Source organism: Phyllostomus discolor, chromosome 1, assembly GCF_004126475.2.
Source record: "Phyllostomus discolor isolate MPI-MPIP mPhyDis1 chromosome 1, mPhyDis1.pri.v3, whole genome shotgun sequence".
Lineage (NCBI taxonomy): Eukaryota > Metazoa > Chordata > Mammalia > Chiroptera > Phyllostomidae > Phyllostomus > Phyllostomus discolor.
In genome coordinates this window covers 88,557,079-88,567,110 of record NC_040903.2, presented here as the reverse complement: position 1 = coordinate 88,567,110, position 10,032 = coordinate 88,557,079, and positions in this window count along the sequence as shown.

Genomic DNA, 10,032 nt, shown 5'->3' with positions numbered 1-10,032 from the left:
TGCTGGGTTTAACTGTCTGAAGAATGCACTTTGTTCTAAGTAGTTGGTAGTAGACAGTGTGTCTGACCTATCCTCACCTGAGCTGGTGGAGCCTAGTGCTGAAGAACCTGCCGATGAGACAGCCAATCCTAATGGGTCCATCAAGGTATATGAGAATTTGATTTATTGTCGTACAGTTTATTCCCCTGACATTCATTTCTAACATGTCAAGTTCTGTCCTATTTACAATAAATGCTTTATGAAATATATTAGTCACCACAGATTTTATTAGAGGTTTAAACTAAAAGAGCTTTTGTTTATCTTTGGATTGCTCTTGAAATTTTGTTGAACCTTTTTTTTCCAGAGGGCAATTTTACTCATTCAGAAAAGTTATTTCTCAAAATATATAAAACTATGTTATACCCAATATATTCAGGAATAAATTTTACTTTTTCCATCGGGGACCAAACTATAACTTATGGCATTGTATGCTAAGTTTAATGTGGAGATGAAATATTTTACATAAAAATTGACAAGACAAAGAGTGATCATTATTTACTTGAATTTAATAAACATATTTGTTTTATTTATATGTGTATCTTCATCTCATATTTTACTTCTGGGCACAGAGTAGAGTGCTCAACAAATTTTACTGAGTGAATTTTAAAAAGATATCAGCAGCCAATATGTGAGGCACTAGGCTAAGTACCACAGTCCTTGCTCTCAGAGATATTTTAATATTTCAATATTTCTTATATCTACATTTCTATATATTACATATATAAACACTGGAGAAAACCTTATTAGTCCTTTCTTCTAGATAATGTGAATTGTAACTTTATTATTAATTTTAAAATTATAAATAGATTAATGGTGCCAAATCATAAAAGCTTACATTTAAAATAGCTATATGTGTGTGCTATTACACTGAAAATCCAAGGAATATTCATACTGTAAAACTTTTTGTATTCTGGCTTTTCTAAGGTCAGAATTTTAGAATATTTGACCCAAAATGCCCTGAAGTCTATATCTGAAGTGTTTTAAAAACAACTTCAACAATAACAGCAAAAGGTTTAGTAATCGAACTAAAGGTATTACCCAATTATGGGAGACCTAGTAAATCAATTTAGGAGAAAAATCGTCAAGCCCTTTAAAAGGGCATTTGCTTATATAAAATCAATATAGTAGTTAGAAATGAGTTTCACTCATTAAGGCTGGCAGAAATTTACCTTTACTGGAAGTAAGTTTTGCCCATTATTGATTTAAAGTTTGTAACTTTGAAAGAAAATATTCTATTATTAGAAAAGAATCTTGCACTCAAATTAATTGTGTTTCCATTTACTTGTAAGGAAATATTACAAACAACTATATGACAACAAATTGGACACTCTGGACAAAATGGCTAAATTCCTAAAAACATATAATCTTTCAAAACTAAATCAGGAAAAATCAGAGAATCTGAATACACAGATTACAACTAGAGAAATTGGAGCAATAATCAAAAAAACCTAGCAAACAAAAGTCCTGGACCAGATGGCTTCACAGGCAAATTGTATCAAACATTCAAATAACTAATACCTCTCCTCTTCAAACTATTCCAAAAAGTTCAAGAGGAGGGAAGACTTCTAAGCTCATTTTACAAGGCCAGCATTTTTCTAATTCCAAAACAGATACTTCAGTGGAAGATAAAGATACTTCAATGAAAGAAAATTGTGGGCTAACACCCATGATGAACATAGATGTTAAAAGCCTCAACAAAATATTAGCAAACTGGATCCAGCAATAAATTAAAAAGATTATATGACATAATTAAGTGGGATTTATTCCAGGGATGCAAGGTTGGTATAATAGCCACAAATCAATAAACATGATGTACTACCTAAACAAAATGAAGGATAAAAGTCACTTGATCATATCAGTAGATGCAGAAAGAGCATCTGATAAAATCCAGCACCCATTTCTGATAAAAACTCTCAGCAAAGTGGGAATAGAGGGACTATACCTCAATGTAATAAAGGTCACATGTGACAAACCCGCAGCCCAATCCACTCAACAGGCAAAAACTACAAGCATTTCTCTTAAGATCAGGAACGAGACAGGGATGTCTCCTTTCACCTCTCTTATTCAATAGAGCACTGGAAGTCCTTGCCATAGCAATCAGACAAAAAGAAATAAAATGCAACCAAATTGGAAAACAAGAAGTAAAACTGTCACTATTTTTCAGATGACATGACACTGTATATAGAAAACACTAAAGATTCCACCAAAAAAACTACTAGCAGTGATAAATGAATTTAGTAAAGTAAACAGGATACAAAATAAATATCCAGAATTGGTTGCATTTTTATACTGTAATAGTTCAATAATGAACTATCAGAAGAATACACTAAAGAAAACAATCCATTCACAATTGCTTAAAAAAGAATGAAATACCTAGGAATTAATTTAACCAAGGATATAAAAGATCTGTACTCATAAAATTATAAGACACTGAAGAAAGAAATTGAAGAAGATACAAATATGGAAGCATATACTGTGTTCATGTTCAAGAAAAATTAACATCATTAAAATGCACATACTACCCAAAGCAATATATAGATTCAATGCAATTCCTCTCGAGATAACTAACAGTGTCATATTTCACAGATCTAGAACAAATATTCCAATAATGTATATGGAAACACAAAAGACCCAAATAGCCACAAAAATCTTGAGGAAGAAGCATAACATTGGAGGAATCATGCTACCTGGTATCAAACTATACTATAAGTCCACAGTAATCAAAACAGCATGGTTTTAATATAAAAACAGGCATATAGATCAATGGAACAGAATAGAGCCCAGAAATAAACCCATGCCTTAACATTCAATCAATATTTGAAAAATGAAGCAAAAATGTACAATATAGTAAGCATACTTTATTCAATAAGTGGTGTTGGGTATATTGGATAGATACATGCAAAAAAAAAAATGAAACTGACCACTTTCTTACACCATACACACACACACACACACTCTCTAAATGGATTAAAGACTTAAATGTTAAATTCAAAACCATAAAAATCCTAGAGGAAAACAGGCAGTAAAATCTCAGGCATTTCTCATAGTGATATCTTTTTCTGATACCTCCTTGGTCAAGGGAAACAAAAGAGAAAATAAACAAATAGGACTACATCAAACTGCAAACATTTTATACAGCAGAAGAAACCATCAACAAAATGAAAAGACAACCCACCAAATGGGAGAACATATTCACCGATACAGGCTGATTGAGGTTAATATTCAAAATTTATAAAGAACTTATAAAACTCAATACCAAAAAACCCCAAACAATCCAATTAAAAAATGGGCAAAAGACCTGAATAGACACTTCTCCAAAGAGTATATGTAGATGGCCAAGAGACAGATGAAAAGGTGCTCAATGTCACTAATCATCAGAAAAATGCAAAATAAAACCACAATAAGGTATTATCTCAACACCTGTCAGAATGGTTATCATCAATAAATCAACAAACAAGTGCTGATGAGAATGTGGAGAAAAGGAAAAGCTGGTGCACTGTTGATGGGAGTGCAGATTGGTGCAGCCACCGTGGAAAGCATTATGGAGTCACCACAAAAAATTAAAAATGGAATTGCTTTATGCCCTAGCAATTCTACTTCTGGGAATTTATCCAAAGATACTGGAAACACTAATTCAAAAGAATACATGCACCCCTGTGTTCATTGTAGTGTTATTTAGCACAGCCAAGATTTTGAAGCAGCCCAAGTGCCCATCAGGAGATTACTGGATAAAAAAGCTGTTACAGAATGTGAGGGCAATCTAGCTGTGGCATTTGCTACCTCCTTGATCACCAGGGTTAATTCAGTTGATCTGACTGGCTAGGCACATATCCTTTTCCTCTTTCACCAGTCCATACGCATCCCTCTGGAAGCTGCATGCTCAGTCAAAGAGGACAACTTTCCTCACTACAGGAGAGGACAGCTCTTCAGTCAAGGGTATATGAGTAGCTATGCTCCCCTGCTAGAACCTCCAAACAAGCTCTCAAAAAAAGCTGTGCTACATTTACACCATGGAATGCTGCTCAGACATAAAAAAGAAGGGAATCTTACCTTTTGTAACAGTTTGGATAGGTCTGGACAGTATTATACTAAGTGAAATGAGCCAGTCAGAAAAAGAGAAGTACCGTATGATTTCACTCATATGTGGACTCTAATGAGCAAAATGAACTAATAAGCAAAATAGAGACAGACTCATAGATGGAGAGTAGGCTGACATTTGTGTGGAGGTCTAGTGGGGTCATGGAGAGACTGAGCAAAAAGAGAAGAAAAAAGAGAAAGAATTCATGGATATGGACCACAGTGTGTCTATTGCCAGTGAGAGGTGGAGTGAGAGGGAAGGGAGATGAGGGCACAGAGGGGATAAATGGTGAGAGAAGGAGACCTGACTTGGGGTGGTAGACATACAATACAGGGTACAGATAATGAGTTGTAGAACTGTGCACCTGAAACCTATATAATTTTGTTAACCATTGTCACCCCAACAAATTCAATTAAAACAGAAAAAAAGAATTCAAAAATTTGAAATTAAACATTCTATTATAAGAAAAGAGTCTTGCACTCAAATTAGTCATATTTCCATTTGCTTCAAATAACTGAAGGCCTATTTTGCATATTTATGGTTATTAGAAAGGATATATTCCATTGAACACATATCAGGCAGTGGGAATATAACTTAAAAAGAAAACAGTCTCTTCCCTCATAAACCTTACATTCTAGTGAGGAGAAACAGATGATTAAAAAAGAATAATTAAAAACAATTACACACACAGGAGAGCACATATATAATATTTCAGGTGGACTAAGCAATAAACATTAAAATAATCCACAGTGTTAAGGGCACTGGAAGAAGTGATAGGCAAAGGGTGCTACTCATTGTAGGCAAACTGTGTAGGTAAGACATCCTGAGAAGGTGATATTTGATTAGAGGTTCAAATGAAGTGAAGGAGATACCTATGCTGCAATCTCAAGTAGAGTGTTGTAGGTTAAAGGAATAGCATGTGCAAAGGCTCCAAAGTAAGATTCTCTCATGTTTCAAGAACTGTCAAAGAAGGTGAATAAAGCTAGTGTAGAGTGAACTGGAGAAAAGGTATAAGATGAAGCCCAGGAGGTGGTATAAAGTCAGATCACATAGAGTCTCAGAGACTATTGAATAGATTCTGAGTTTTATTCTGTTGAAATGAAAATTATTTCACTAGAGAAGTGATATGATATGATTTACGTTTAAACAAATGGCCACTCTCTTCTAAGAATGGACTTTGGATGTAAGGGTAGTAAGAGAGCAGGGATAGAAATGGGAACACTGCTGACAAGACTATTGTCAAAATCCAGGGTAGAAATAAGATGGTTTGAACAATGAGAAGTATCTGATTCCAAATATGTTTTAAAAGTAAAGCTAACATTTGCTTATGGATTGGAAACAAGGTATGAAAAAATAAAAAGGAATCAAGAACTCCAAGGTTCGAAAGATAAATACCATAAGATTTCACTTATATGTGTAATGTAATGAACACATAAACAAACAAAATAGAAACAGATTCATAGATACAGAGAACAGATTAACAGGTTTCAGAGGGGAAGGGAGAGGAGGACAGGGTGAAAAAGGTAAATAAGGGAAAAAAACCCATACATAGACAACAATATGGTGATTTCCAGAGGGAAAGAGGTGTAGGGGAGGTAGGAGAGAACAAAGGGGAGAAAAATGGTGATGGAAGGAAACTTGAGTTGGGGTGGTGAACACACAATACAATATACGGATGGTGTAATGCAGAACTGTACCTTTGAAACCTATATAATTTTATTAACCAATGTCACTCCAATAAATTCAATAAAAAAAGACCCATTTAAAAAGAGAACTCCAAGGTTTTGGGTGTGAGCAAGTGCAAGGTACAAGTTACCATTTACAGAGAAAGAGAACATTTGAAACTGAGAGTATATTTTGTGGAAAAGATCTAAAACTACTTTTATATATGTTAGCTTTAAGAAACATATTATACATGAAAGTGGAGATGACATGTAGGTAGACAGATATATGAATCTGGACTTGAGAGAAGAAAGTCAGGCTGGTGATGTATAAAATTGGGAGTTGTGGCATCTTAGCTGGGCTTTATTTCAGAGAGTAAGGAGAAGAGGAGGGACCCACAAAGCTGAGTGAAGAGAGCAGCTTCTGGGGGAAAATGGTGGTGTCTCTGTTGTCAAGCAAATGAAGTAAGTTGTGTCAAGCATGCTGATGGGTTGAGTAAAATGACAACTGAAAAATGACAATTGGTTTTGACTACAGGGACCTTTGACACTGGTGACCTTAGCAAAGTAGTCTTTATACCTAAAATAGCACCTCATCACTCTCTCCCTCTTTATACTGATTTAGCTCCTTCTCCTTGTTTGTAACTCCTTGACATTGCATGTGTAGGTGTGCTCTGTGAGTAATGTGTTTGCTTCTCTTCCTGCAGCTACATGATGTGATCCCTGAAAGCAGGCACTTTGTTTTGTTCCAGGTTGAATCTCCAGTGCCTATAATATGCCAAGCACATACTAGGAACTTAATAAAATGTTTGCTTCAAGAATTAATATTCACTTACAATGCTAGTTCAGGTTACTTTTTCAGATTTTCTCAGTAGTTGAAATAAGCATTTCACAAAGGGGGTGAGGGATTAGGTGAAAGTGTTCAAAAGGTACAAACTTCCATTTATAAGATAAACAAACTCTGGGATGTCATGTTCAACGTGATGACTACAGTTACCTGTACTGCTTGTATATTTGAGAGCTGCTAAGAGAGTAGATCTTAAAAGTTCTAATAATAAGGAAAAAATGTAACTCTGTGAGATTATGGATATTAACTAATCTTATTGTGTTAATGACTTTATAGTTCATCAAATATATATTTTTCATATGTATCAAATTATATTTTACACTTTTAAATTATACAGTGTTGCATGGCAATTATATTATAATAAAACTGAGGGGAAGGGAAATAAACATTTCAAAGCATTTTTAGGATAAAATTAACATCCATGTTTAGTTCTCTTTTTGAAAAATTTTTAAGTCACAAAAATCAACTTCCATAGAATAAAAAGAATGGACTCGGGCCTTCAGGATGAGAAGTGGAATGGGAACCCAGGAACTTAGATTTAGCATGAAGTGTGTCTCTCACATATCCCCAATGTAAGAATCATTATGTGTGAAATCCAGGGGAGGGCATAGTATTATTCATAACTCCTGTTTCTCCAAATACACAAAGCTTTCTATTGTTTGCAATATCTAAGTGATTCCCTGGTGGTAAGTTAGGCCAGACGTTAGCAATTCTCAGACAGGAAGTAGGCAGGGTTTGGATTTTAGTTGTTAAGAAGCAGTGCCTTTAAAAAGTTTCCTTCTCACTTTCAGGGTGTCCCTCCTGCCCAGCCCAAAGATGCCCAGACAGTAGGGAAAATTGTGCTACATAGACTTTAGGGTGCTGCCTTGCCCTTCCTCCTGTTTCAAATAAAATGTCCCAGTCACAGCAATTGTTAACTGATCATCAGGTCACGGGTTCAACTACTACCATCACAGGGCATTGGAACAGGATGGGTGAACATCTAATGAGAGGACACCTAAAGGCCAGTGACTTTTAATTTCCCTCACCAAATCTGCAGAAGTAAGCTCAGCCAATCAGATATGTGCTGGGAAGAGCTCAATCTAAAAATTCAGAGGGAAGTTGGTGGTAGTTGTTTGAATGAAGGGTCTCGCAGGCTTGGACCAAGATGGTCACTAGCAAGTGATTCACATGTAGGGTGAGTAAACAGATGAAACCATTCTATCCAAAGGGATCAAAGGTGGGATTCAGCAGGGGTAAAGAGAGGAGACGAGAGAGACAGGAAGATTCCTAAATCTGTTTTCCTTTTTGTCCTTCTTAAATCCTAGCTGATTAATTTTTTTCTGGATTCATGCTCTCCTTCAATATCCTTACAATAAACCTTATTTTCTGGAGGTAGTTTGAGAGTTATGTTCCTTACAAAATGAAGAATCCTCGTTAAATTATACAGAAGACAAAAAGAGCAGCATGCCCTCTCTAGGTTATCAGAAGTTAACAGCTTCTGTGTGTGGTTCTTCTAGAAATAAGTTTTTTCATTCAAAACATGATTATATTATGATTCCATCCTTGCCCATGCAAATGGTTTCTATTAGCACACCCAGTGCTACAATAAAAACAGCAGCAGTGTGTGTGGAGAGAGAGAGATTCTCTGTGCCTTTTTCCATGTCATGACCAGGCTGGATATAGGCTATGCTATAGTCAGGAAAAACTGAAATATCTCATGAGCTGAACAAAGTTTGAAGTCTTCTGTACATCTGGGCCATTCTCCAGGGCAACAGTCCCCTGTGCTGACTCAGCATCCCAGCCTGCTGTGATCAGGCAGTGCCCATAAGAATGCATGTTTTCATAGTCACCCAGGAGGGAGGAGAGCCCTGGAGAGCTGAGCTCCATCAATCAAGTGCTTCTGCCCAAAAATGACACTCATGAATGAATACCCTCATGTTTGTTAACCACACCTAAATTCAAGCAGGGTAGGGGAGCAGAGGTATATGATACTCCCACATATCCAAAATTAGAGGGAACTGAAATATTTTAAAAGGGTAATAATGCCAATCAGTATTTCTAAATAACCCACCTAACCCTTTCAGACCTCCACGCTACAATTTGACACCCAGTGACTAAGGCATGTGTCATATTTCTGTTTTAAAAGCCAAGGTACTCCTGCATGACTGTAGCTCCTGACCTGCTTCTTGTATAGAACCTCTCCTTCCACCTCTGTTGCATGGCCTCTACTGAACTGAATTGGGCATATTCCTGTTGGACAGGTTTGGACATTACTACATCTCCCCTGGAGCCCTGTGATCCTACACAGACTCTTGTTTTCTCTACTACTTCTTATGATCTTGTTAATTCCCCCTTAGACCAAAGTTTAGTTGCTCCCTCACTCTCAGCATTCTAGTGCCTTTGTACATGGGCAATGTTGGGTAAAAGTTGGCATTTATTGATGTTATATGAACTAGACAGCAAAAAAAACCCTCTTCCTGTGTCTTAGCCACAACTAGAACCACTGTTTTTTTAATCTTGAAAGATATAAGCAGATTACCTAGAAATAGAAATTTATTTATATATAGATATAAACAGTATATAGTATGGGTTTATTATTGTTAGTCACTGCCTTTTATAACAAGTCAATATGACTAATTTAGTAATATGCAAACTTGTTATTATACTGCAGTTCCTGTGAAGGCCAGGTTTGGGTATTATTTTGACATAGCAAAACTTTCTTCTTCTTCTTCTTACTATATTAGGCCTACAGTGTGATGAGAAGTCTTTTGTGTCAACCTGGCTAGGCTATAATACCCAGTTTTTTAACCAAACACTAGTTTAGGTCAGCGATATTCAACCCATGAGCCACAAGAATTTTTAAAACACACCATACCTATTCAGGTCAGGGGCACTGATCTCTTTTCCCTTAGATTGTCAAATGAAAAAAGACAACAGCCAACACAACTATAGCTGTCCAGTGTGAATGAATCAAAATTATACCTATTTTTTGTCAGATTGGCACAAAATACATTTCTGAATGTGCAGAAATGCTGCAGAATTTTAGTAATTAGTTTATGTGGGCCATGAAATAAAAAAGGTTGAAAATCACTGGTCTAAGTGTTGCTTTGAAGGTATTTTGTAGATGTGGTTAACATCTGCAATCAACAGACTTTAAGTAAGGAGATGACCTTTGATAATGTGGATGAGGCTCATACAGTCAGTTGAAAGCCTTAAGAGCAAAAACAGAGGTTCCCTGGAGAAGAAATTCTGCTTCAAGACTGCGGCATCAGCTCCTGCCTGAGTTTCTAGCCAGCTAGTCTGCTGCGTAGATGTCAGGCTCACCAGCCTACCACTGTGTGACTCAGTTCCTCAAATTTCTTTATACACACACACACACACACACACACACATCACATCACATAAAAACACATCATATATTCATT